This window comes from Rhinoderma darwinii, assembly GCF_050947455.1.
Source record: "Rhinoderma darwinii isolate aRhiDar2 chromosome 5 unlocalized genomic scaffold, aRhiDar2.hap1 SUPER_5_unloc_26, whole genome shotgun sequence".
NCBI lineage: Eukaryota > Metazoa > Chordata > Amphibia > Anura > Rhinodermatidae > Rhinoderma > Rhinoderma darwinii.
The window spans coordinates 435,188-461,368 of NW_027461783.1; the positions used below are offsets into that span (position 1 = coordinate 435,188).

At 46.2% G+C, this 26,181-nt stretch overlaps 13 non-coding genes and 1 pseudogene across 13 annotated transcripts; all 14 read left to right on the top strand.

The window, feature by feature from the left end:
• The first annotated feature begins 643 nt into the window (after nt 1-643).
• Nucleotides 644-834, top strand: LOC142688694 (U2 spliceosomal RNA). Its single transcript, XR_012857754.1, has one exon. It is a non-coding gene; the product is annotated as a U2 spliceosomal RNA (small nuclear RNA).
• Nucleotides 835-2,117: 1,283 nt separating this feature from the next.
• LOC142688695 (U2 spliceosomal RNA) lies at nt 2,118-2,308 on the top strand. The gene has a single exon (XR_012857755.1). It is a non-coding gene; the product is annotated as a U2 spliceosomal RNA (small nuclear RNA).
• Nucleotides 2,309-3,608: 1,300 nt separating this feature from the next.
• LOC142688792 (U2 spliceosomal RNA) lies at nt 3,609-3,799 on the top strand. Its single transcript, XR_012857843.1, has one exon. It is a non-coding gene; the product is annotated as a U2 spliceosomal RNA (small nuclear RNA).
• Nucleotides 3,800-5,099: 1,300 nt separating this feature from the next.
• On the top strand, nt 5,100-5,290 carry LOC142688696 (U2 spliceosomal RNA). Its single transcript, XR_012857756.1, has one exon. It is a non-coding gene; the product is annotated as a U2 spliceosomal RNA (small nuclear RNA).
• Nucleotides 5,291-6,574: 1,284 nt separating this feature from the next.
• LOC142688698 (U2 spliceosomal RNA) lies at nt 6,575-6,765 on the top strand. The gene has a single exon (XR_012857758.1). It is a non-coding gene; the product is annotated as a U2 spliceosomal RNA (small nuclear RNA).
• Nucleotides 6,766-8,041: 1,276 nt separating this feature from the next.
• LOC142688699 (U2 spliceosomal RNA) lies at nt 8,042-8,232 on the top strand. Its single transcript, XR_012857759.1, has one exon. It is a non-coding gene; the product is annotated as a U2 spliceosomal RNA (small nuclear RNA).
• A 6,362-nt stretch (nt 8,233-14,594) lies between these two features.
• Nucleotides 14,595-14,765, top strand: LOC142688808 (U2 spliceosomal RNA; annotated as a pseudogene).
• Nucleotides 14,766-16,072: 1,307 nt separating this feature from the next.
• On the top strand, nt 16,073-16,263 carry LOC142688700 (U2 spliceosomal RNA). The gene has a single exon (XR_012857760.1). It is a non-coding gene; the product is annotated as a U2 spliceosomal RNA (small nuclear RNA).
• A 1,303-nt stretch (nt 16,264-17,566) lies between these two features.
• On the top strand, nt 17,567-17,757 carry LOC142688701 (U2 spliceosomal RNA). Its single transcript, XR_012857761.1, has one exon. It is a non-coding gene; the product is annotated as a U2 spliceosomal RNA (small nuclear RNA).
• A 1,308-nt stretch (nt 17,758-19,065) lies between these two features.
• LOC142688703 (U2 spliceosomal RNA) lies at nt 19,066-19,256 on the top strand. Its single transcript, XR_012857762.1, has one exon. It is a non-coding gene; the product is annotated as a U2 spliceosomal RNA (small nuclear RNA).
• Nucleotides 19,257-20,536: 1,280 nt separating this feature from the next.
• LOC142688704 (U2 spliceosomal RNA) lies at nt 20,537-20,727 on the top strand. Its single transcript, XR_012857763.1, has one exon. It is a non-coding gene; the product is annotated as a U2 spliceosomal RNA (small nuclear RNA).
• Nucleotides 20,728-22,019: 1,292 nt separating this feature from the next.
• On the top strand, nt 22,020-22,210 carry LOC142688705 (U2 spliceosomal RNA). Its single transcript, XR_012857764.1, has one exon. It is a non-coding gene; the product is annotated as a U2 spliceosomal RNA (small nuclear RNA).
• Nucleotides 22,211-23,506: 1,296 nt separating this feature from the next.
• On the top strand, nt 23,507-23,697 carry LOC142688706 (U2 spliceosomal RNA). Its single transcript, XR_012857765.1, has one exon. It is a non-coding gene; the product is annotated as a U2 spliceosomal RNA (small nuclear RNA).
• A 1,292-nt stretch (nt 23,698-24,989) lies between these two features.
• On the top strand, nt 24,990-25,180 carry LOC142688707 (U2 spliceosomal RNA). The gene has a single exon (XR_012857766.1). It is a non-coding gene; the product is annotated as a U2 spliceosomal RNA (small nuclear RNA).
• The last annotated feature ends 1,001 nt before the right edge of the window (nt 25,181-26,181 follow it).

Sequence of the window (26,181 nt, forward strand, 5' to 3'; positions counted from 1 at the left end):
TGGATGCCTATTTTCCATTTTGCAGTCCCTTGTCTCCCTCTTGTGGCCTCCTGGAGGCAACTAGCTGTGCAAAAAAAAGACAGCCTGGCGGCCGGCTGTTGCAGTGTTGCCCTCTCAGGCAAAACTGAGTGACTGACTGAGCCTCACCGTCTTATATAAAGTTCAGACGGAACTTTGCACGTGTCATAGTGGAGCCCTCAGGATTCCAGAGCCAGCTTTCTGACATCATAATGGGGCCTCAGAGATAAAAGCCTGGGCCCAGGCAGTGTTGGTCAGTGCTGCTCAGCAGGCAGCACTGGACTGGACTGGATTACAGCTGATACAAGGTGTGAAGGAACAAGGGGTGGCTGTGGGCATGCACTTGCTGCCGCTGCCAGTGTTTATCTGCATGGCAGCAGGGCATTTGGGCGTTGCCAGGAAGGCGTTTTTATGTAGATTCCTCCTCTTTCAGCACTGCATTGTGGTGCAAGCAAAAGAAGCAAATCCTGTCTGGCTTCCTCTCCGGCCTTTATTCACCTCCCGTGTAGCTGTGAGTGTGTGAGCCTGCAGGGCCCCATGGAATTGCCTAGAAGTAGGCTGAATCGCTGCAAGGGCTGAACAGCAGTATCGGGCAGGCTCGGGCAACGCGCGGCCCGTTCGGGTTATCGCTTCTCGGCCTTTTGGCTAAGATCAAGTGTAGTATCTGTTCTTATCAGTTTAATATCTGATACGTCCCCTATCTGGGGACCATATATTAAATGGATTTTTAGAACAGGGAGATGGAAATAGAGCTTGCTCTGTCCACTCCACGCATTGACCTGGTATTGCAGTATTTCCAGGACCGGTGCACCCTTTCCTTATGTGTTGACTAAAAGCAGATTCCAAAAGTGTTTTTTGTCTTTGCTATTGTTTCTGTCTTTCTGAAGGGATCTCCCCTTTTAATCCCATTATTTCAACACCTGTTGGACAATGCATGAGTGATAATGAGCTCATTGATTAAATGCAATTAATGAATAGATTGCCACCTCTTGTTGTGTGTCGTCTGTGTTTCTGTGTTTCCGGCATTTCACATTGGAACACCTCATTCACCTTCCTTGTCTTCTCTCCGCCCTCCCTTTTAGGTAAGTTAAAGAGCTGCACCTGAGCCAGCCACTGATTGATTGATTGATTGATTGATTGATTGATTGATTGATTGATTGATGCAGCACAACAGTCAAATAGTGGAGTGGAGTAGGGGAACAGCAAACAGCCAATAAAGCAGCCCGCCCGCTCGCCTGCCCGCCACAATGGACCTACCTGTGTACACTAGATGGATGTGATGGAATGTACTGTCGTCCCTACATTTCAAGAAGAAGTAAGAATTGCAGTTGCAACAAAGCCTTGCTTGCCTACAAAGAGAGCAGCAATTTGGATTTGTTACTATGTTACCTAGAAGAATAACAAACTGTGCAAGGATGGAGGTTGTAGGAGCAAGGAGAAGTTGTCTGTAAAGTTGGTGGATGCCTATTTTCCATTTTGCAGTCCCTTGTCTCCCTCTTGTGGCCTCCTGGAGGCAACTAGCTGTGCAAAAAAAGACAGCCTGGCGGCCGGCTGTTGCAGTGTTGCCCTCTCAGGCAACACTGAGTGACTGACTGAGCCTCACCGTCTTATATAAAGTTCAGACGGAACTTTGCACGTGTCATAGTGGAGCCCTCAGGATTCCAGAGCCAGCTTTCTGACATCATAATGGGGCCTCAGAGATAAAAGCCTGGGCCCAGGCAGTGTTGGTCAGTGCTGCTCAGCAGGCAGCACTGGACTGGACTGGATTACAGCTGATACAAGGTGTGAAGGAACAAGGGGTGGCTGTGGGCATGCACTTGCTGCCGCTGCCAGTGTTTATCTGCATGGCAGCAGGGCATTTGGGCGTTGCCAGGAAGGCGTTTTTATGTAGATTCCTCCTCTTTCAGCACTGCATTGTGGTGCAAGCAAAAGAAGCAAATCCTGTCTGGCTTCCTCTCCGGCCTTTATTCACCTCCCGTGTAGCTGTGAGTGTGTGAGCCTGCAGGGCCCCATGGAATTGCCTAGAAGTAGGCTGAATCGCTGCAAGGGCTGAACAGCAGTATCGGGCAGGCTCGGGCAACGCGCGGCCCGTTCGGGTTATCGCTTCTCGGCCTTTTGGCTAAGATCAAGTGTAGTATCTGTTCTTATCAGTTTAATATCTGATACGTCCCCTATCTGGGGACCATATATTAAATGGATTTTTAGAACAGGGAGATGGAAATAGAGCTTGCTCTGTCCACTCCACGCATTGACCTGGTATTGCAGTATTTCCAGGACCGGTGCACCCTTTCCTTATGTGTTGACTAAAAGCAGATTCCAAAAGTGTTTTTTGTCTTTGCTATTGTTTCTGTCTTTCTGAAGGGATCTCCCCTTTTAATCCCATTATTTCAACACCTGTTGGACAATGCATGAGTGATAATGAGCTCATTGATTAAATGCAATTAATGAATAGATTGCCACCTCTTGTTGTGTGTCGTCTGTGTTTCTGTGTTTCCGGCATTTCACATTGGAACACCTCATTCACCTTCCTTGTCTTCTCTCCGCCCTCCCTTTTAGGTAAGTTAAAGAGCTGCACCTGAGCCAGCCACTGATTGATTGATTGATTGATTGATTGATTGATTGATTGATTGATTGATTGATTGATTGATTGATGCAGCACAACAGTCAAATAGTGGAGTGGAGTAGGGGAACAGCAAACAGCCAATAAAGCAGCCCGCCCGCTCGCCTGCCCGCCACAATGGACCTACCTGTGTACACTAGATGGATGTGATGGAATGTACTGTCGTCCCTACATTTCAAGAAGAAGTAAGAATTGCAGTTGCAACAAAGCCTTGCTTGCCTACAAAGAGAGCAGCAATTTGGATTTGTTACTATGTTACCTAGAAGAATAACAAACTGTGCAAGGATGGAGGTTGTAGGAGCAAGGAGAAGTTGTCTGTAAAGTTGGTGGATGCCTATTTTCCATTTTGCAGTCCCTTGTCTCCCTCTTGTGGCCTCCTGGAGGCAACTAGCTGTGCAAAAAAAAGACAGCCTGGCGGCCGGCTGTTGCAGTGTTGCCCTCTCAGGCAACACTGAGTGACTGACTGAGCCTCACCGTCTTATATAAAGTTCAGACGGAACTTTGCACGTGTCATAGTGGAGCCCTCAGGATTCCAGAGCCAGCTTTCTGACATCATAATGGGGCCTCAGAGATAAAAGCCTGGGCCCAGGCAGTGTTGGTCAGTGCTGCTCAGCAGGCAGCACTGGACTGGACTGGATTACAGCTGATACAAGGTGTGAAGGAACAAGGGGTGGCTGTGGGCATGCACTTGCTGCCGCTGCCAGTGTTTATCTGCATGGCAGCAGGGCATTTGGGCGTTGCCAGGAAGGCGTTTTTATGTAGATTCCTCCTCTTTCAGCACTGCATTGTGGTGCAAGCAAAAGAAGCAAATCCTGTCTGGCTTCCTCTCCGGCCTTTATTCACCTCCCGTGTAGCTGTGAGTGTGTGAGCCTGCAGGGCCCCATGGAATTGCCTAGAAGTAGGCTGAATCGCTGCAAGGGCTGAACAGCAGTATCGGGCAGGCTCGGGCAACGCGCGGCCCGTTCGGGTTATCGCTTCTCGGCCTTTTGGCTAAGATCAAGTGTAGTATCTATTCTTATCAGTTTAATATCTGATACGTCCCCTATCTGGGGACCATATATTAAATGGATTTTTAGAACAGGGAGATGGAAATAGAGCTTGCTCTGTCCACTCCACGCATTGACCTGGTATTGCAGTATTTCCAGGACCGGTGCACCCTTTCCTTATGTGTTGACTAAAAGCAGATTCCAAAAGTGTTTTTTGTCTTTGCTATTGTTTCTGTCTTTCTGAAGGGATCTCCCCTTTTAATCCCATTATTTCAACACCTGTTGGACAATGCATGAGTGATAATGAGCTCATTGATTAAATGCAATTAATGAATAGATTGCCACCTCTTGTTGTGTGTCGTCTGTGTTTCTGTGTTTCCGGCATTTCACATTGGAACACCTCATTCACCTTCCTTGTCTTCTCTCCGCCCTCCCTTTTAGGTAAGTTAAAGAGCTGCACCTGAGCCAGCCACTGATTGATTGATTGATTGATTGATTGATTGATTGATTGATTGATTGATTGATTGATTGATTGATGCAGCACAACAGTCAAATAGTGGAGTGGAGTAGGGGAACAGCAAACAGCCAATAAAGCAGCCCGCCCGCTCGCCTGCCCGCCACAATGGACCTACCTGTGTACACTAGATGGATGTGATGGAATGTACTGTCGTCCCTACATTTCAAGAAGAAGTAAGAATTGCAGTTGCAACAAAGCCTTGCTTGCCTACAAAGAGAGCAGCAATTTGGATTTGTTACTATGTTACCTAGAAGAATAACAAACTGTGCAAGGATGGAGGTTGTAGGAGCAAGGAGAAGTTGTCTGTAAAGTTGGTGGATGCCTATTTTCCATTTTGCAGTCCCTTGTCTCCCTCTTGTGGCCTCCTGGAGGCAACTAGCTGTGCAAAAAAAAGACAGCCTGGCGGCCGGCTGTTGCAGTGTTGCCCTCTCAGGCAACACTGAGTGACTGACTGAGCCTCACCGTCTTATATAAAGTTCAGACGGAACTTTGCACGTGTCATAGTGGAGCCCTCAGGATTCCAGAGCCAGCTTTCTGACATCATAATGGGGCCTCAGAGATAAAAGCCTGGGCCCAGGCAGTGTTGGTCAGTGCTGCTCAGCAGGCAGCACTGGACTGGACTGGATTACAGCTGATACAAGGTGTGAAGGAACAAGGGGTGGCTGTGGGCATGCACTTGCTGCCGCTGCCAGTGTTTATCTGCATGGCAGCAGGGCATTTGGGCGTTGCCAGGAAGGCGTTTTTATGTAGATTCCTCCTCTTTCAGCACTGCATTGTGGTGCAAGCAAAAGAAGCAAATCCTGTCTGGCTTCCTCTCCGGCCTTTATTCACCTCCCGTGTAGCTGTGAGTGTGTGAGCCTGCAGGGCCCCATGGAATTGCCTAGAAGTAGGCTGAATCGCTGCAAGGGCTGAACAGCAGTATCGGGCAGGCTCGGGCAACGCGCGGCCCGTTCGGGTTATCGCTTCTCGGCCTTTTGGCTAAGATCAAGTGTAGTATCTGTTCTTATCAGTTTAATATCTGATACGTCCCCTATCTGGGGACCATATATTAAATGGATTTTTAGAACAGGGAGATGGAAATAGAGCTTGCTCTGTCCACTCCACGCATTGACCTGGTATTGCAGTATTTCCAGGACCGGTGCACCCTTTCCTTATGTGTTGACTAAAAGCAGATTCCAAAAGTGTTTTTTGTCTTTGCTATTGTTTCTGTCTTTCTGAAGGGATCTCCCCTTTTAATCCCATTATTTCAACACCTGTTGGACAATGCATGAGTGATAATGAGCTCATTGATTAAATGCAATTAATGAATAGATTGCCACCTCTTGTTGTGTGTCGTCTGTGTTTCTGTGTTTCCGGCATTTCACATTGGAACACCTCATTCACCTTCCTTGTCTTCTCTCCGCCCTCCCTTTTAGGTAAGTTAAAGAGCTGCACCTGAGCCAGCCACTGATTGATTGATTGATTGATTGATTGATTGATTGATTGATTGATTGATGCAGCACAACAGTCAAATAGTGGAGTGGAGTAGGGGAACAGCAAACAGCCAATAAAGCAGCCCGCCCGCTCGCCTGCCCGCCACAATGGACCTACCTGTGTACACTAGATGGATGTGATGGAATGTACTGTCGTCCCTACATTTCAAGAAGAAGTAAGAATTGCAGTTGCAACAAAGCCTTGCTTGCCTACAAAGAGAGCAGCAATTTGGATTTGTTACTATGTTACCTAGAAGAATAACAAACTGTGCAAGGATGGAGGTTGTAGGAGCAAGGAGAAGTTGTCTGTAAAGTTGGTGGATGCCTATTTTCCATTTTGCAGTCCCTTGTCTCCCTCTTGTGGCCTCCTGGAGGCAACTAGCTGTGCAAAAAAAAGACAGCCTGGCGGCCGGCTGTTGCAGTGTTGCCCTCTCAGGCAACACTGAGTGACTGACTGAGCCTCACCGTCTTATATAAAGTTCAGACGGAACTTTGCACGTGTCATAGTGGAGCCCTCAGGATTCCAGAGCCAGCTTTCTGACATCATAATGGGGCCTCAGAGATAAAAGCCTGGGCCCAGGCAGTGTTGGTCAGTGCTGCTCAGCAGGCAGCACTGGACTGGACTGGATTACAGCTGATACAAGGTGTGAAGGAACAAGGGGTGGCTGTGGGCATGCACTTGCTGCCGCTGCCAGTGTTTATCTGCATGGCAGCAGGGCATTTGGGCGTTGCCAGGAAGGCGTTTTTATGTAGATTCCTCCTCTTTCAGCACTGCATTGTGGTGCAAGCAAAAGAAGCAAATCCTGTCTGGCTTCCTCTCCGGCCTTTATTCACCTCCCGTGTAGCTGTGAGTGTGTGAGCCTGCAGGGCCCCATGGAATTGCCTAGAAGTAGGCTGAATCGCTGCAAGGGCTGAACAGCAGTATCGGGCAGGCTCGGGCAACGCGCGGCCCGTTCGGGTTATCGCTTCTCGGCCTTTTGGCTAAGATCAAGTGTAGTATCTGTTCTTATCAGTTTAATATCTGATACGTCCCCTATCTGGGGACCATATATTAAATGGATTTTTAGAACAGGGAGATGGAAATAGAGCTTGCTCTGTCCACTCCACGCATTGACCTGGTATTGCAGTATTTCCAGGACCGGTGCACCCTTTCCTTATGTGTTGACTAAAAGCAGATTCCAAAAGTGTTTTTTGTCTTTGCTATTGTTTCTGTCTTTCTGAAGGGATCTCCCCTTTTAATCCCATTATTTCAACACCTGTTGGACAATGCATGAGTGATAATGAGCTCATTGATTAAATGCAATTAATGAATAGATTGCCACCTCTTGTTGTGTGTCGTCTGTGTTTCTGTGTTTCCGGCATTTCACATTGGAACACCTCATTCACCTTCCTTGTCTTCTCTCCGCCCTCCCTTTTAGGTAAGTTAAAGAGCTGCACCTGAGCCAGCCACTGATTGATTGATTGATTGATTGATTGATTGATTGATTGATGCAGCACAACAGTCAAATAGTGGAGTGGAGTAGGGGAACAGCAAACAGCCAATAAAGCAGCCCGCCCGCTCGCCTGCCCGCCACAATGGACCTACCTGTGTACACTAGATGGATGTGATGGAATGTACTGTCGTCCCTACATTTCAAGAAGAAGTAAGAATTGCAGTTGCAACAAAGCCTTGCTTGCCTACAAAGAGAGCAGCAATTTGGATTTGTTACTATGTTACCTAGAAGAATAACAAACTGTGCAAGGATGGAGGTTGTAGGAGCAAGGAGAAGTTGTCTGTAAAGTTGGTGGATGCCTATTTTCCATTTTGCAGTCCCTTGTCTCCCTCTTGTGGCCTCCTGGAGGCAACTAGCTGTGCAAAAAAAAGACAGCCTGGCGGCCGGCTGTTGCAGTGTTGCCCTCTCAGGCAACACTGAGTGACTGACTGAGCCTCACCGTCTTATATAAAGTTCAGACGGAACTTTGCACGTGTCATAGTGGAGCCCTCAGGATTCCAGAGCCAGCTTTCTGACATCATAATGGGGCCTCAGAGATAAAAGCCTGGGCCCAGGCAGTGTTGGTCAGTGCTGCTCAGCAGGCAGCACTGGACTGGACTGGATTACAGCTGATACAAGGTGTGAAGGAACAAGGGGTGGCTGTGGGCATGCACTTGCTGCCGCTGCCAGTGTTTATCTGCATGGCAGCAGGGCATTTGGGCGTTGCCAGGAAGGCGTTTTTATGTAGATTCCTCCTCTTTCAGCACTGCATTGTGGTGCAAGCAAAAGAAGCAAATCCTGTCTGGCTTCCTCTCCGGCCTTTATTCACCTCCCGTGTAGCTGTGAGTGTGTGAGCCTGCAGGGCCCCATGGAATTGCCTAGAAGTAGGCTGAATCGCTGCAAGGGCTGAACAGCAGTATCGGGCAGGCTCGGGCAACGCGCGGCCCGTTCGGGTTATCGCTTCTCGGCCTTTTGGCTAAGATCAAGTGTAGTATCTGTTCTTATCAGTTTAATATCTGATACGTCCCCTATCTGGGGACCATATATTAAATGGATTTTTAGAACAGGGAGATGGAAATAGAGCTTGCTCTGTCCACTCCACGCATTGACCTGGTATTGCAGTATTTCCAGGACCGGTGCACCCTTTCCTTATGTGTTGACTAAAAGCAGATTCCAAAAGTGTTTTTTGTCTTTGCTATTGTTTCTGTCTTTCTGAAGGGATCTCCCCTTTTAATCCCATTATTTCAACACCTGTTGGACAATGCATGAGTGATAATGAGCTCATTGATTAAATGCAATTAATGAATAGATTGCCACCTCTTGTTGTGTGTCGTCTGTGTTTCTGTGTTTCCGGCATTTCACATTGGAACACCTCATTCACCTTCCTTGTCTTCTCTCCGCCCTCCCTTTTAGGTAAGTTAAAGAGCTGCACCTGAGCCAGCCACTGATTGATTGATTGATTGATTGATTGATTGATTGATTGATTGATTGATGCAGCACAACAGTCAAATAGTGGAGTGGAGTAGGGGAACAGCAAACAGCCAATAAAGCAGCCCGCCCGCTCGCCTGCCCGCCACAATGGACCTACCTGTGTACACTAGATGGATGTGATGGAATGTACTGTCGTCCCTACATTTCAAGAAGAAGTAAGAATTGCAGTTGCAACAAAGCCTTGCTTGCCTACAAAGAGAGCAGCAATTTGGATTTGTTACTATGTTACCTAGAAGAATAACAAACTGTGCAAGGATGGAGGTTGTAGGAGCAAGGAGAAGTTGTCTGTAAAGTTGGTGGATGCCTATTTTCCATTTTGCAGTCCCTTGTCTCCCTCTTGTGGCCTCCTGGAGGCAACTAGCTGTGCAAAAAAAAGACAGCCTGGCGGCCGGCTGTTGCAGTGTTGCCCTCTCAGGCAACACTGAGTGACTGACTGAGCCTCACCGTCTTATATAAAGTTCAGACGGAACTTTGCACGTGTCATAGTGGAGCCCTCAGGATTCCAGAGCCAGCTTTCTGACATCATAATGGGGCCTCAGAGATAAAAGCCTGGGCCCAGGCAGTGTTGGTCAGTGCTGCTCAGCAGGCAGCACTGGACTGGACTGGATTACAGCTGATACAAGGTGTGAAGGAACAAGGGGTGGCTGTGGGCATGCACTTGCTGCCGCTGCCAGTGTTTATCTGCATGGCAGCAGGGCATTTGGGCGTTGCCAGGAAGGCGTTTTTATGTAGATTCCTCCTCTTTCAGCACTGCATTGTGGTGCAAGCAAAAGAAGCAAATCCTGTCTGGCTTCCTCTCCGGCCTTTATTCACCTCCCGTGTAGCTGTGAGTGTGTGAGCCTGCAGGGCCCCATGGAATTGCCTAGAAGTAGGCTGAATCGCTGCAAGGGCTGAACAGCAGTATCGGGCAGGCTCGGGCAACGCGCGGCCCGTTCGGGTTATCGCTTCTCGGCCTTTTGGCTCAGATCAGGTTTATTGCCTGGTCTGGGCCGGGGGTTCGGTCTTTCGTGGAGTCCTATCCGACGTTTTTGGGAGCGATCATCGTGCCGTTGGGCATTCCATTTCAAGATGGCAGCTGTGCGTAACACTATCCGTTTCGTGGTGAATGAGCAGAGGAGAGACGAAGTTGATACTGGACATATCATTGAGAACATCCTTCTGGACCTGGCTGGAGTTAAGTTGGTAGAGGTATTCTGTATCCAAGCTTTCAGCAATATTGCTACATATGATGTATCCTTTTTTGAGGCCGCCTACTGTTTAAACGTTTTTCAGTTGCTAAAGGAAAAACACATGCATGAGGCATTAACATCCATTGAAGTGCAACCTCTTTTTTCTACAGTGGAGAAATGTATAACAATTCATATGTATAACCCATTTTTGGATAGAAGGCTGGTCAGGGCTTTTTTAGCTCATTACTGTACCCATGTTAGAGGTGGTGTGGAGCAGAAGAACCTATGGGGAGTCTTTAATGGTGATATCAAGTACTGGGTCAGGCTGAAACCTGACTCCAGCTGTATTGGAGGAGTGATGAATCCTCCTGCTAATTTTTCCATTGGTGGGAATAAGGGATATCTGTACTACCAAGATATGCCATGCTTTTGTAGATCATGTTTTTCCTACGGGCATACCAAAGATGCATGCAAAGGCAAAGTTTGCAGAAATTGCAAGGAAACAGGACATGAGGCTAGTGCATGTATTTCCCCATCCAGGTGTGATATTTGTGGTTTGCCTGGTCATACCTGTAGGAAATGTCCAAAGGTGTTTCCTTTCTTAGGACAAGAGAGAAGAACATGGGGCAGACAGGTGAGAACAACAAGTTCCCTTGCTGCCTCTTCTGAGGTAATTTCAGAGCCAGCTGGCAATGTTTCTGTGGCTGCTTCTCAGGACCCTGGGAAAGCTGGATTAGGAGAGGTTCTAACCTCACATACTGACAGCATGGAGTTGGGTGTGGTCCCTCCTGCAGAGCCAACTGTTGATGAGACACCTGGGGTTATACCTATGGAAGGTAAAGACACAGCGCCACCTAGTGGGTGTGCATACCCTGATAACGGTGCAAGTATGCAAATTTTGTCCTTTTCTAGCCCAGAGTCAAAAATGGACGATTCAGCAAAAGTGGAGTGGTCAATATCGGAGGAGGACGAGAAGGAGGCCAGGATGCCTAGTGCCACTAGTGCGGAAATCTTCCATAAAGTTGTCTCAAAAAGGGGGAAGTCTGGAAAGGCGGTGAAGAGACTTAAGATAGGCTTATTGGAAGATTCTGCTCATGCAAATCCTTTTTCTTTGCTGGATAGTGACTCCAGTTCTAGCCCTAAGTCATCTGAGGTGGCCTCAGAAGTACCCAGCTCTCCTGGGGAAGGTTTCCTCAGTGAAGTCAATGTGGCAAATTTGGAAAGAGCGATGTATTTCCCTGGGACGTGATATGTTCTGGTTTTTTCCATGGCTTTCCATTGCACTAACAATACTATGCCCGCATGTCTTTGAGATTAAAAATTGTCTCACAAAATGTACGGGTGTTCTCCTCTGCTCACAAGCGTGCTGCAGTCCTGGACTTTTTGGCCTCTAAGGGCAGTGACATTGTTTGCGTACAAGAATGTGGTTTGTCAAAAATGCCTAGGAAAGAAGAATGGAAGTTTGGGGAAGCAATTTGGTCTTTTTCTTCCACAAATAGGAATGATGGAATTGGTATTCTTTTTAAAAATAATGAGTTTGTCATCAAACAGACTCAAATTATACAGGAAGGAAGATGTGTCTGTGTGTTACTATCCTATAAGGGGTGGCAGTTTAGGCTAATTAATATCTATGGCCATGCTGTGAAAACTGATAGGTTGGCACTTTTTGATTCTTTAAAATTTTTTCTTCATGGTAAAGTTCCTGTAATTATTGTTGGTGACATTAACTGTATCCTGGAGAAGCAGGCCCGAGCTGGGTCCACAGAGTCTAATGTGGATGTCACTGGAGTTTTGTGGAATAAAATTTTGCAGGACTTTGCTTTGCAGGACGCTGTCACCAGGAAACCAGGTCCATTTACTTACCATGCCGATGACGGAAGAACAGATTCTCGTCTGGACTTTTTCTTTTTTTCTATTTCAGCAATGAAATGTGTAGATTATGCGCAGGAGAGAGTGTGGTTTTCAGATCACGAGTGTTTGTTGGGGGTTTTTGTTATAAATAATTTCTTTTATGGTAGAGGGGTATGGAAGATGAATGTTAGTTTTCTGAGTGATGAAAGGGTGAAAACTAGGTTTGGGAAAAAATATGGGTTTTGGGTTAGGAAGAAAAGTTCTTTCTCTAATGTGTGTGAATGGTGGGTATGGGTGAAAAAAAAGATTGGTGGTTTCTTTAGACAGATAGGGTATAGAAGAGCGAGAAGGAAAAGATTAGAATATTCACGCTTTAATATGCGGATGACGTTCCTTCAACAATGTAAAAATTTGGGTATGGATGTAAGACACGATTTGGAAAAAACAAAAAAAGATATTAAGGAGTGGTTCCGAGAGAAAGGGAAAGAAATAATATTTAGATCTAAGGTGGAGGTTAGAGATAATCACGAGAAGTGCACTAGATTTTTCTTTAAAAAAATGTGTGGTGGGAAAAGTGGAATGAATGTGTTATTGGATAAGGATGATAAAGAGGTGTTTGGTAAGGATGTGATTGATGTGGTGTCTGATTTTTATAAACAACTGTATGATTTGAAGAAGTGTGATCTGGGTGATGATGAGGAGTTTTTGGATATTGTGGGTAATTTTGTTCCTGAAAGTGAATATGAGTCTTTGCTTGGTGAGATTATGGATGGTGAAGTAAAGGATGTGGTGGGAAGTATGGCTAAAAATAAGTCTCCAGGGATCGATGGAATACCAGCTGAGTTCTATGGGAAATATTGGGATATAATTGGGAAGGATGTTATAGATGTTATGAGAGTGTTGTTTTCTGGGATGAATATGTGTGATGTGATGAAGAAGGGTATGGTAGTTTTGTTGCATAAAAAAGGAGATAAGAGACGGTTAGAAAACTGGCGACCAATTACTTTGCTTAATACGGATTATAAAATTTTTGCCAAGCTGATTGCGAATCGTATGAGGAATGTTATTGGGTGTGTGATTGATGAGGATCAGGTATGTGCGGTACCGAAAAGGAAATTGCATGAGAATGTGGCGTTGGTGCGGGACATGCTTGAGGATTGTAAGGGTCGGAATAAGAAGGTGATTGTGTGTGCGTTAGATTTTGAGAAAGCGTTTGATCGTGTGGCGCATGTGTTTTTGTTCAAAGTGTTAGAGAGAATGGGTTTTCCGGTTCAGTTTGTGAGTTTGTTGAAGAAATTATACGCGAATGCAAAGAGTTGTGTGCAGGTGAATGGGTTTTTTTCAGAATCATTTAGTATTATGTCTGGTGTGCGACAGGGTTGTCCGTTGTCTCCCATCCTTTTTATTTGTGCGATTGAACCATTGTTGCAAATGATTAGAAATGATAAGGTTGTGAAAGGTTTGGTGGTGCCCGGGTGTGATGGAAAGCGTGTGAAAGCTTTGGGATATATGGATGATATTTGTGTATTGTGTGATTCAGTGTATGATATGTCCAGAGTGAAGTTGATTGTAAATATGTTTTGTATTGCGTCTGCTTTTAAAATAAATTGGGGTAAGAGCAAATTTAAATTTTTCTTCAGTAATGAACGGGTGAGTGATCCTGATATGGAACAGGTGAATGGTGTGAAAATTTTGGGTATTGTGTTTGATGATGAGTTGAAAGGGAGAGAAAGTTGGGATGAGTTAGGTGGTAGGATTGTGAGAAAGTTGGAAATGTGGAGAATGAGGGATCTTTCTTTTTCGGGGAAGGTTTTAATTGTCAAAAGCATTATTCTACCTATGATTTTATATGTTGCTTTGGTTTTTCCTCCTGCTGTTGCTATGTTAAAAAAAGTGAATAGAGTTTTGTTCCTTTTTTTATGGGGGAGCGGGATTGAGAAGGCAAGGAGAGAAATTCTAATGAAAAGCAGACGTAATGGAGGCTTGGATTTCCCAAATTTGGAGATTTTCATTGGAATTAATTGTGTACGTTTTTTTGTTGAGCTTTTATTTAAAGAATCCAAGGCTTCTAGAATGTCGAAGTATTTAGCTGGAACGGTGATTCAGCGTTTAAGGTGGGAAAAACGGAATTTATGTAAACCAATTGCTTTTCAGTGCACAGGGTGGTATTTGTATGTAGAAAAATTTATCAAAAAATTCCAGCTAGAGGATGTAAGAATGGAGAGATTTCTGAGTGAAAAGAATGTTGTGAGAAGTATGTGTATGAATAATGTGATGTGTTCTGTAAATGGTTTGAATTCGAAGGAGTCTAAGTCTGTGTGGAAGAAGATTGTTACGTATAATGTCTCAAATAAGCAGAAAGATTTGTTATGGATGTCGGTACATGGAGTGTTGCCTGTAAGGAGTGTTCAGAAAAGAAGAGGTTTGGTTGCATCTGAAAGGTGTCCGAGAGAAGGTTGTGGGGATGATGAGGATGTGAGTCATGTGTTTTGGTCGTGTAAGCATGCAAAGGATGTTTGGAAAAAGTTGAGTGGGTTGTGTGAAGAATTGACTGGTTTGAAGGTTTTGACGTATGAAATTGTCTTGTTTGGTTTGTGTAGTTTGGGTAGTGAAAAGGATAGAGTGTTGTGGATTTTTCTGACTTGTGTGAAAGAAGTATTGTGGAATACGAGGAATTTGAATGTGTATAAAAGAGAAGTATTTGAGATGGAGGATGTGGTTAGTATGGTATTGGCTAAATTGTATTTTTATTATAAATGGGATCTAGAAAGAGGTATGGATGCGGAAGGGATATGGCGAATGTTGAAATGGAGGTATTTAGTTTGAGGAATTTGTTTGATTTATCTTGTATTTGATGGAAAAATAAAATAATGAACCAGAGTGATGAGATTTTTTGAAAAATAGAGAGGTGGTTTGAACAACTACAGTTCTCGGTTTTATTCAAAAAAACCTGAATGGTTTAATAAAAAAAAAAAAAAAAAAAAAAAAAAAAAAAAAAAAAAAAAAAAAAAAAAAATCTGTTCTTATCAGTTTAATATCTGATACGTCCCCTATCTGGGGACCATATATTAAATGGATTTTTAGAACAGGGAGATGGAAATAGAGCTTGCTCTGTCCACTCCACGCATTGACCTGGTATTGCAGTATTTCCAGGACCGGTGCACCCTTTCCTTATGTGTTGACTAAAAGCAGATTCCAAAAGTGTTTTTTGTCTTTGCTATTGTTTCTGTCTTTCTGAAGGGATCTCCCCTTTTAATCCCATTATTTCAACACCTGTTGGACAATGCATGAGTGATAATGAGCTCATTGATTAAATGCAATTAATGAATAGATTGCCACCTCTTGTTGTGTGTCGTCTGTGTTTCTGTGTTTCCGGCATTTCACATTGGAACACCTCATTCACCTTCCTTGTCTTCTCTCCGCCCTCCCTTTTAGGTAAGTTAAAGAGCTGCACCTGAGCCAGCCACTGATTGATTGATTGATTGATTGATTGATTGATTGATTGATTGATTGATTGATTGATTGATTGATTGATTGATGCAGCACAACAGTCAAATAGTGGAGTGGAGTAGGGGAACAGCAAACAGCCAATAAAGCAGCCCGCCCGCTCGCCTGCCCGCCACAATGGACCTACCTGTGTACACTAGATGGATGTGATGGAATGTACTGTCGTCCCTACATTTCAAGAAGAAGTAAGAATTGCAGTTGCAACAAAGCCTTGCTTGCCTACAAAGAGAGCAGCAATTTGGATTTGTTACTATGTTACCTAGAAGAATAACAAACTGTGCAAGGATGGAGGTTGTAGGAGCAAGGAGAAGTTGTCTGTAAAGTTGGTGGATGCCTATTTTCCATTTTGCAGTCCCTTGTCTCCCTCTTGTGGCCTCCTGGAGGCAACTAGCTGTGCAAAAAAAGACAGCCTGGCGGCCGGCTGTTGCAGTGTTGCCCTCTCAGGCAACACTGAGTGACTGACTGAGCCTCACCGTCTTATATAAAGTTCAGACGGAACTTTGCACGTGTCATAGTGGAGCCCTCAGGATTCCAGAGCCAGCTTTCTGACATCATAATGGGGCCTCAGAGATAAAAGCCTGGGCCCAGGCAGTGTTGGTCAGTGCTGCTCAGCAGGCAGCACTGGACTGGACTGGATTACAGCTGATACAAGGTGTGAAGGAACAAGGGGTGGCTGTGGGCATGCACTTGCTGCCGCTGCCAGTGTTTATCTGCATGGCAGCAGGGCATTTGGGCGTTGCCAGGAAGGCGTTTTTATGTAGATTCCTCCTCTTTCAGCACTGCATTGTGGTGCAAGCAAAAGAAGCAAATCCTGTCTGGCTTCCTCTCCGGCCTTTATTCACCTCCCGTGTGGCTGTGAGTGTGTGAGCCTGCAGGGCCCCATGGAATTGCCTAGAAGTAGGCTGAATCGCTGCAAGGGCTGAACAGCAGTATCGGGCAGGCTCGGGCAACGCGCGGCCCGTTCGGGTTATCGCTTCTCGGCCTTTTGGCTAAGATCAAGTGTAGTATCTGTTCTTATCAGTTTAATATCTGATACGTCCCCTATCTGGGGACCATATATTAAATGGATTTTTAGAACAGGGAGATGGAAATAGAGCTTGCTCTGTCCACTCCACGCATTGACCTGGTATTGCAGTATTTCCAGGACCGGTGCACCCTTTCCTTATGTGTTGACTAAAAGCAGATTCCAAAAGTGTTTTTTGTCTTTGCTATTGTTTCTGTCTTTCTGAAGGGATCTCCCCTTTTAATCCCATTATTTCAACACCTGTTGGACAATGCATGAGTGATAATGAGCTCATTGATTAAATGCAATTAATGAATAGATTGCCACCTCTTGTTGTGTGTCGTCTGTGTTTCTGTGTTTCCGGCATTTCACATTGGAACACCTCATTCACCTTCCTTGTCTTCTCTCCGCCCTCCCTTTTAGGTAAGTTAAAGAGCTGCACCTGAGCCAGCCACTGATTGATTGATTGATTGATTGATTGATTGATTGATTGATTGATTGATTGATTGATTGATTGATTGATGCAGCACAACAGTCAAATAGTGGAGTGGAGTAGGGGAACAGCAAACAGCCAATAAAGCAGCCCGCCCGCTCGCCTGCCCGCCACAATGGACCTACCTGTGTACACTAGATGGATGTGATGGAATGTACTGTCGTCCCTACATTTCAAGAAGAAGTAAGAATTGCAGTTGCAACAAAGCCTTGCTTGCCTACAAAGAGAGCAGCAATTTGGATTTGTTACTATGTTACCTAGAAGAATAACAAACTGTGCAAGGATGGAGGTTGTAGGAGCAAGGAGAAGTTGTCTGTAAAGTTGGTGGATGCCTATTTTCCATTTTGCAGTCCCTTGTCTCCCTCTTGTGGCCTCCTGGAGGCAACTAGCTGTGCAAAAAAAGACAGCCTGGCGGCCGGCTGTTGCAGTGTTGCCCTCTCAGGCAACACTGAGTGACTGACTGAGCCTCACCGTCTTATATAAAGTTCAGACGGAACTTTGCACGTGTCATAGTGGAGCCCTCAGGATTCCAGAGCCAGCTTTCTGACATCATAATGGGGCCTCAGAGATAAAAGCCTGGGCCCAGGCAGTGTTGGTCAGTGCTGCTCAGCAGGCAGCACTGGACTGGACTGGATTACAGCTGATACAAGGTGTGAAGGAACAAGGGGTGGCTGTGGGCATGCACTTGCTGCCGCTGCCAGTGTTTATCTGCATGGCAGCAGGGCATTTGGGCGTTGCCAGGAAGGCGTTTTTATGTAGATTCCTCCTCTTTCAGCACTGCATTGTGGTGCAAGCAAAAGAAGCAAATCCTGTCTGGCTTCCTCTCCGGCCTTTATTCACCTCCCGTGTGGCTGTGAGTGTGTGAGCCTGCAGGGCCCCATGGAATTGCCTAGAAGTAGGCTGAATCGCTGCAAGGGCTGAACAGCAGTATCGGGCAGGCTCGGGCAACGCGCGGCCCGTTCGGGTTATCGCTTCTCGGCCTTTTGGCTAAGATCAAGTGTAGTATCTGTTCTTATCAGTTTAATATCTGATACGTCCCCTATCTGGGGACCATATATTAAATGGATTTTTAGAACAGGGAGATGGAAATAGAGCTTGCTCTGTCCACTCCACGCATTGACCTGGTATTGCAGTATTTCCAGGACCGGTGCACCCTTTCCTTATGTGTTGACTAAAAGCAGATTCCAAAAGTGTTTTTTGTCTTTGCTATTGTTTCTGTCTTTCTGAAGGGATCTCCCCTTTTAATCCCATTATTTCAACACCTGTTGGACAATGCATGAGTGATAATGAGCTCATTGATTAAATGCAATTAATGAATAGATTGCCACCTCTTGTTGTGTGTCGTCTGTGTTTCTGTGTTTCCGGCATTTCACATTGGAACACCTCATTCACCTTCCTTGTCTTCTCTCCGCCCTTTTAGGTAAGTTAAAGAGCTGCACCTGAGCCAGCCACTGATTGATTGATTGATTGATTGATTGATTGATTGATTGATTGATTGATTGATTGATTGATTGATTGATTGATTGATGCAGCACAACAGTCAAAGAGTGGAGTGGAGTAGGGGAACAGCAAACAGCCAATAAAGCAGCCCGCCCGCTCGCCTGCCCGCCACAATGGACCTACCTGTGTACACTAGATGGATGTGATGGAATGTACTGTCGTCCCTACATTTCAAGAAGAAGTAAGAATTGCAGTTGCAACAAAGCCTTGCTTGCCTACAAAGAGAGCAGCAATTTGGATTTGTTACTATGTTACCTAGAAGAATAACAAACTGTGCAAGGATGGAGGTTGTAGGAGCAAGGAGAAGTTGTCTGTAAAGTTGGTGGATGCCTATTTTCCATTTTGCAGTCCCTTGTCTCCCTCTTGTGGCCTCCTGGAGGCAACTAGCTGTGCAAAAAAAAGACAGCCTGGCGGCCGGCTGTTGCAGTGTTGCCCTCTCAGGCAACACTGAGTGACTGACTGAGCCTCACCGTCTTATATAAAGTTCAGACGGAACTTTGCACGTGTCATAGTGGAGCCCTCAGGATTCCAGAGCCAGCTTTCTGACATCATAATGGGGCCTCAGAGATAAAAGCCTGGGCCCAGGCAGTGTTGGTCAGTGCTGCTCAGCAGGCAGCACTGGACTGGACTGGATTACAGCTGATACAAGGTGTGAAGGAACAAGGGGTGGCTGTGGGCATGCACTTGCTGCCGCTGCCAGTGTTTATCTGCATGGCAGCAGGGCATTTGGGCGTTGCCAGGAAGGCGTTTTTATGTAGATTCCTCCTCTTTCAGCACTGCATTGTGGTGCAAGCAAAAGAAGCAAATCCTGTCTGGCTTCCTCTCCGGCCTTTATTCACCTCCCGTGTAGCTGTGAGTGTGTGAGCCTGCAGGGCCCCATGGAATTGCCTAGAAGTAGGCTGAATCGCTGCAAGGGCTGAACAGCAGTATCGGGCAGGCTCGGGCAACGCGCGGCCCGTTCGGGTTATCGCTTCTCGGCCTTTTGGCTAAGATCAAGTGTAGTATCTGTTCTTATCAGTTTAATATCTGATACGTCCCCTATCTGGGGACCATATATTAAATGGATTTTTAGAACAGGGAGATGGAAATAGAGCTTGCTCTGTCCACTCCACGCATTGACCTGGTATTGCAGTATTTCCAGGACCGGTGCACCCTTTCCTTATGTGTTGACTAAAAGCAGATTCCAAAAGTGTTTTTTGTCTTTGCTATTGTTTCTGTCTTTCTGAAGGGATCTCCCTTTTTAATCCCATTATTTCAACACCTGTTGGACAATGCATGAGTGATAATGAGCTCATTGATTAAATGCAATTAATGAATAGATTGCCACCTCTTGTTGTGTGTCGTCTGTGTTTCTGTGTTTCCGGCATTTCACATTGGAACACCTCATTCACCTTCCTTGTCTTCTCTCCGCCCTCCCTTTTAGGTAAGTTAAAGAGCTGCACCTGAGCCAGCCACTGATTGATTGATTGATTGATTGATTGATTGATTGATTGATTGATGCAGCACAACAGTCAAATAGTGGAGTGGAGTAGGGGAACAGCAAACAGCCAATAAAGCAGCCCGCCCGCTCGCCTGCCCGCCACAATGGACCTACCTGTGTACACTAGATGGATGTGATGGAATGTACTGTCGTCCCTACATTTCAAGAAGAAGTAAGAATTGCAGTTGCAACAAAGCCTTGCTTGCCTACAAAGAGAGCAGCAATTTGGATTTGTTACTATGTTACCTAGAAGAATAACAAACTGTGCAAGGATGGAGGTTGTAGGAGCAAGGAGAAGTTGTCTGTAAAGTTGGTGGATGCCTATTTTCCATTTTGCAGTCCCTTGTCTCCCTCTTGTGGCCTCCTGGAGGCAACTAGCTGTGCAAAAAAAAGACAGCCTGGCGGCCGGCTGTTGCAGTGTTGCCCTCTCAGGCAACACTGAGTGACTGACTGAGCCTCACCGTCTTATATAAAGTTCAGACGGAACTTTGCACGTGTCATAGTGGAGCCCTCAGGATTCCAGAGCCAGCTTTCTGACATCATAATGGGGCCTCAGAGATAAAAGCCTGGGCCCAGGCAGTGTTGGTCAGTGCTGCTCAGCAGGCAGCACTGGACTGGACTGGATTACAGCTGATACAAGGTGTGAAGGAACAAGGGGTGGCTGTGGGCATGCACTTGCTGCCGCTGCCAGTGTTTATCTGCATGGCAGCAGGGCATTTGGGCGTTGCCAGGAAGGCGTTTTTATGTAGATTCCTCCTCTTTCAGCACTGCATTGTGGTGCAAGCAAAAGAAGCAAATCCTGTCTGGCTTCCTCTCCGGCCTTTATTCACCTCCCGTGTAGCTGTGAGTGTGTGAGCCTGCAGGGCCCCATGGAATTGCCTAGAAGTAGGCTGAATCGCTGCAAGGGCTGAACAGCAGTATCGGGCAGGCTCGGGCAACGCGCGGCCCGTTCGGGTTATCGCTTCTCGGCCTTTTGGCTAAGATCAAGTGTAGTATCTGTTCTTATCAGTTTAATATCTGATACGTCCCCTATCTGGGGACCATATATTAAATGGATTTTTAGAACAGGGAGATGGAAATAGAGCTTGCTCTGTCCACTCCACGCATTGACCTGGTATTGCAGTATTTCCAGGACCGGTGCACCCTTTCCTTATGTGTTGACTAAAAGCAGATTCCAAAAGTGTTTTTTGTCTTTGCTATTGTTTCTGTCTTTCTGAAGGGATCTCCCCTTTTAATCCCATTATTTCAACACCTGTTGGACAATGCATGAGTGATAATGAGCTCATTGATTAAATGCAATTAATGAATAGATTGCCACCTCTTGTTGTGTGTCGTCTGTGTTTCTGTGTTTCCGGCATTTCACATTGGAACACCTCATTCACCTTCCTTGTCTTCTCTCCGCCCTCCCTTTTAGGTAAGTTAAAGAGCTGCACCTGAGCCAGCCACTGATTGATTGATTGATTGATTGATTGATTGATTGATTGATTGATTGATTGATTGATGCAGCACAACAGTCAAATAGTGGAGTGGAGTAGGGGAACAGCAAACAGCCAATAAAGCAGCCCGCCCGCTCGCCTGCCCGCCACAATGGACCTACCTGTGTACACTAGATGGATGTGATGGAATGTACTGTCGTCCCTACATTTCAAGAAGAAGTAAGAATTGCAGTTGCAACAAAGCCTTGCTTGCCTACAAAGAGAGCAGCAATTTGGATTTGTTACTATGTTACCTAGAAGAATAACAAACTGTGCAAGGATGGAGGTTGTAGGAGCAAGGAGAAGTTGTCTGTAAAGTTGGTGGATGCCTATTTTCCATTTTGCAGTCCCTTGTCTCCCTCTTGTGGCCTCCTGGAGGCAACTAGCTGTGCAAAAAAAAGACAGCCTGGCGGCCGGCTGTTGCAGTGTTGCCCTCTCAGGCAACACTGAGTGACTGACTGAGCCTCACCGTCTTATATAAAGTTCAGACGGAACTTTGCACGTGTCATAGTGGAGCCCTCAGGATTCCAGAGCCAGCTTTCTGACATCATAATGGGGCCTCAGAGATAAAAGCCTGGGCCCAGGCAGTGTTGGTCAGTGCTGCTCAGCAGGCAGCACTGGACTGGACTGGATTACAGCTGATACAAGGTGTGAAGGAACAAGGGGTGGCTGTGGGCATGCACTTGCTGCCGCTGCCAGTGTTTATCTGCATGGCAGCAGGGCATTTGGGCGTTGCCAGGAAGGCGTTTTTATGTAGATTCCTCCTCTTTCAGCACTGCATTGTGGTGCAAGCAAAAGAAGCAAATCCTGTCTGGCTTCCTCTCCGGCCTTTATTCACCTCCCGTGTAGCTGTGAGTGTGTGAGCCTGCAGGGCCCCATGGAATTGCCTAGAAGTAGGCTGAATCGCTGCAAGGGCTGAACAGCAGTATCGGGCAGGCTCGGGCAACGCGCGGCCCGTTCGGGTTATCGCTTCTCGGCCTTTTGGCTAAGATCAAGTGTAGTATCTGTTCTTATCAGTTTAATATCTGATACGTCCCCTATCTGGGGACCATATATTAAATGGATTTTTAGAACAGGGAGATGGAAATAGAGCTTGCTCTGTCCACTCCACGCATTGACCTGGTATTGCAGTATTTCCAGGACCGGTGCACCCTTTCCTTATGTGTTGACTAAAAGCAGATTCCAAAAGTGTTTTTTGTCTTTGCTATTGTTTCTGTCTTTCTGAAGGGATCTCCCCTTTTAATCCCATTATTTCAACACCTGTTGGACAATGCATGAGTGATAATGAGCTCATTGATTAAATGCAATTAATGAATAGATTGCCACCTCTTGTTGTGTGTCGTCTGTGTTTCTGTGTTTCCGGCATTTCACATTGGAACACCTCATTCACCTTCCTTGTCTTCTCTCCGCCCTCCCTTTTAGGTAAGTTAAAGAGCTGCACCTGAGCCAGCCACTGATTGATTGATTGATTGATTGATTGATTGATTGATTGATTGATTGATTGATTGATTGATGCAGCACAACAGTCAAATAGTGGAGTGGAGTAGGGGAACAGCAAACAGCCAATAAAGCAGCCCGCCCGCTCGCCTGCCCGCCACAATGGACCTACCTGTGTACACTAGATGGATGTGATGGAATGTACTGTCGTCCCTACATTTCAAGAAGAAGTAAGAATTGCAGTTGCAACAAAGCCTTGCTTGCCTACAAAGAGAGCAGCAATTTGGATTTGTTACTATGTTACCTAGAAGAATAACAAACTGTGCAAGGATGGAGGTTGTAGGAGCAAGGAGAAGTTGTCTGTAAAGTTGGTGGATGCCTATTTTCCATTTTGCAGTCCCTTGTCTCCCTCTTGTGGCCTCCTGGAGGCAACTAGCTGTGCAAAAAAAAGACAGCCTGGCGGCCGGCTGTTGCAGTGTTGCCCTCTCAGGCAACACTGAGTGACTGACTGAGCCTCACCGTCTTATATAAAGTTCAGACGGAACTTTGCACGTGTCATAGTGGAGCCCTCAGGATTCCAGAGCCAGCTTTCTGACATCATAATGGGGCCTCAGAGATAAAAGCCTGGGCCCAGGCAGTGTTGGTCAGTGCTGCTCAGCAGGCAGCACTGGACTGGACTGGATTACAGCTGATACAAGGTGTGAAGGAACAAGGGGTGGCTGTGGGCATGCACTTGCTGCCGCTGCCAGTGTTTATCTGCATGGCAGCAGGGCATTTGGGCGTTGCCAGGAAGGCGTTTTTATGTAGATTCCTCCTCTTTCAGCACTGCATTGTGGTGCAAGCAAAAGAAGCAAATCCTGTCTGGCTTCCTCTCCGGCCTTTATTCACCTCCCGTGTAGCTGTGAGTGTGTGAGCCTGCAGGGCCCCATGGAATTGCCTAGAAGTAGGCTGAATCGCTGCAAGGGCTGAACAGCAGTATCGGGCAGGCTCGGGCAACGCGCGGCCCGTTCGGGTTATCGCTTCTCGGCCTTTTGGCTAAGATCAAGTGTAGTATCTGTTCTTATCAGTTTAATATCTGATACGTCCCCTATCTGGGGACCATATATTAAATGGATTTTTAGAACAGGGAGATGGAAATAGAGCTTGCTCTGTCCACTCCACGCATTGACCTGGTATTGCAGTATTTCCAGGACCGGTGCACCCTTTCCTTATGTGTTGACTAAAAGCAGATTCCAAAAGTGTTTTTTGTCTTTGCTATTGTTTCTGTCTTTCTGAAGGGATCTCCCCTTTTAATCCCATTATTTCAACACCTGTTGGACAATGCATGAGTGATAATGAGCTCATTGATTAAATGCAATTAATGAATAGATTGCCACCTCTTGTTGTGTGTCGTCTGTGTTTCTGTGTTTCCGGCATTTCACATTGGAACACCTCATTCACCTTCCTTGTCTTCTCTCCGCCCTCCCTTTTAGGTAAGTTAAAGAGCTGCACCTGAGCCAGCCACTGATTGATTGATTGATTGATTGATTGATTGATTGATTGATTGATTGATTGATTGATGCAGCACAACAGTCAAATAGTGGAGTGGAGTAGGGGAACAGCAAACAGCCAATAAAGCAGCCCGCCCGCTCGCCTGCCCGCCACAATGGACCTACCTGTGTACACTAGATGGATGTGATGGAATGTACTGTCGTCCCTACATTTCAAGAAGAAGTAAGAATTGCAGTTGCAACAAAGCCTTGCTTGCCTACAAAGAGAGCAGCAATTTGGATTTGTTACTATGTTACCTAGAAGAATAACAAACTGTGCAAGGATGGAGGTTGTAGGAGCAAGGAGAAGTTGTCTGTAAAGTTGGTGGATGCCTATTTTCCATTTTGCAGTCCCTTGTCTCCCTCTTGTGGCCTCCTGGAGGCAACTAGCTGTGCAAAAAAAAGACAGCCTGGCGGCCGGCTGTTGCAGTGTTGCCCTCTCAGGCAACACTGAGTGACTGACTGAGCCTCACCGTCTTATATAAAGTTCAGACGGAACTTTGCACGTGTCATAGTGGAGCCCTCAGGATTCCAGAGCCAGCTTTCTGACATCATAATGGGGCCTCAGAGATAAAAGCCTGGGCCCAGGCAGTGTTGGTCAGTGCTGCTCAGCAGGCAGCACTGGACTGGACTGGATTACAGCTGATACAAGGTGTGAAGGAACAAGGGGTGGCTGTGGGCATGCACTTGCTGCCGCTGCCAGTGTTTATCTGCATGGCAGCAGGGCATTTGGGCGTTGCCAGGAAGGCGTTTTTATGTAGATTCCTCCTCTTTCAGCACTGCATTGTGGTGCAAGCAAAAGAAGCAAATCCTGTCTGGCTTCCTCTCCGGCCTTTATTCACCTCCCGTGTAGCTGTGAGTGTGTGAGCCTGCAGGGCCCCATGGAATTGCCTAGAAGTAGGCTGAATCGCTGCAAGGGCTGAACAGCAGTATCGGGCAGGCTCGGGCAACGCGCGGCCCGTTCGGGTTATCGCTTCTCGGCCTTTTGGCTAAGATCAAGTGTAGTATCTGTTCTTATCAGTTTAATATCTGATACGTCCCCTATCTGGGGACCATATATTAAATGGATTTTTAGAACAGGGAGATGGAAATAGAGCTTGCTCTGTCCACTCCACGCATTGACCTGGTATTGCAGTATTTCCAGGACCGGTGCACCCTTTCCTTATGTGTTGACTAAAAGCAGATTCCAAAAGTGTTTTTTGTCTTTGCTATTGTTTCTGTCTTTCTGAAGGGATCTCCCCTTTTAATCCCATTATTTCAACACCTGTTGGACAATGCATGAGTGATAATGAGCTCATTGATTAAATGCAATTAATGAATAGATTGCCACCTCTTGTTGTGTGTCGTCTGTGTTTCTGTGTTTCCGGCATTTCACATTGGAACACCTCATTCACCTTCCTTGTCTTCTCTCCGCCCTCCCTTTTAGGTAAGTTAAAGAGCTGCACCTGAGCCAGCCACTGATTGATTGATTGATTGATTGATTGATTGATTGATTGATTGATGCAGCACAACAGTCAAATAGTGGAGTGGAGTAGGGGAACAGCAAACAGCCAATAAAGCAGCCCGCCCGCTCGCCTGCCCGCCACAATGGACCTACCTGTGTACACTAGATGGATGTGATGGAATGTACTGTCGTCCCTACATTTCAAGAAGAAGTAAGAATTGCAGTTGCAACAAAGCCTTGCTTGCCTACAAAGAGAGCAGCAATTTGGATTTGTTACTATGTTACCTAGAAGAATAACAAACTGTGCATGGATGGAGGTTGTAGGAGCAAGGAGAAGTTGTCTGTAAAGTTGGTGGATGCCTATTTTCCATTTTGCAGTCCCTTGTCTCCCTCTTGTGGCCTCCTGGAGGCAACTAGCTGTGCAAAAAAAAGACAGCCTGGCGGCCGGCTGTTGCAGTGTTGCCCTCTCAGGCAACACTGAGTGACTGACTGAGCCTCACCGTCTTATATAAAGTTCAGACGGAACTTTGCACGTGTCATAGTGGAGCCCTCAGGATTCCAGAGCCAGCTTTCTGACATCATAATGGGGCCTCAGAGATAAAAGCCTGGGCCCAGGCAGTGTTGGTCAGTGCTGCTCAGCAGGCAGCACTGGACTGGACTGGATTACAGCTGATACAAGGTGTGAAGGAACAAGGGGTGGCTGTGGGCATGCACTTG